The following is a 750-nucleotide window of genomic DNA, read 5'->3' as shown; positions in this document are numbered from 1 at the left end:
AGAACACCAGTTGGTTATACAATACTCAATGAGTAGCCCTGAAAATATACATACAGGCAACATTTTACAGAACTACAGGTTATATTGATGTGCTATACACACACATGCAGACATATGTACATAAAAATAATAAAAGAAAAAGGGTATGAATTTGAAACAAGGACAAAATGCAGTGCTACATGGGAGGTTTTGAATAAGAAAAGGGAATGGTAGAAATAATTTAATTATATTGTATTTTTAACAAATAATAAAACATTATCCTCAGGATTATGGCATTGAATCACATTTGGTGTGGAATATGCTTAGTAGATATATAACGAAAACATCTAATGTGCTAGCAGAGAGGAACAGGGAATGTATGTGAAATCAGACAGTAATACTAGAATCTATAAAGTGATGCTGTTTTTTGTTCTTTTATACTAGTACCTATTCTTCCAATTACATACAATTGAGAATACCCAGCAAGGAATGATACCTTCTACGATTGATAGAACATCCTATCTCAATTAATACAGAATGAAGCACCTCTTAAAGGTATGTTCAGAGTTGATTCCAGATTCGGTCAAGTTGAGAACATAAACCTTAATAAAGCCTCTGAGATCGTAGATTATAGGGCAGAGTGAGGAGACAGAGAATAGGTAGATAGAAAATGGAAGCATCTTTAGTCACTTCCTGGTGGGGGCAAAAAGAATTCCTTCATGTTCTCTGTATCACTTTCTGACTCTAGATTCCTGTTTTACACTGCTGCCC

This window comes from Mastomys coucha, unplaced genomic scaffold (genome assembly GCF_008632895.1).
Source record: "Mastomys coucha isolate ucsf_1 unplaced genomic scaffold, UCSF_Mcou_1 pScaffold9, whole genome shotgun sequence".
Lineage (NCBI taxonomy): Eukaryota > Metazoa > Chordata > Mammalia > Rodentia > Muridae > Mastomys > Mastomys coucha.
The sequence above is the reverse complement of the archived record's forward strand: the minus strand, read 5'-3'. Positions refer to the sequence as shown.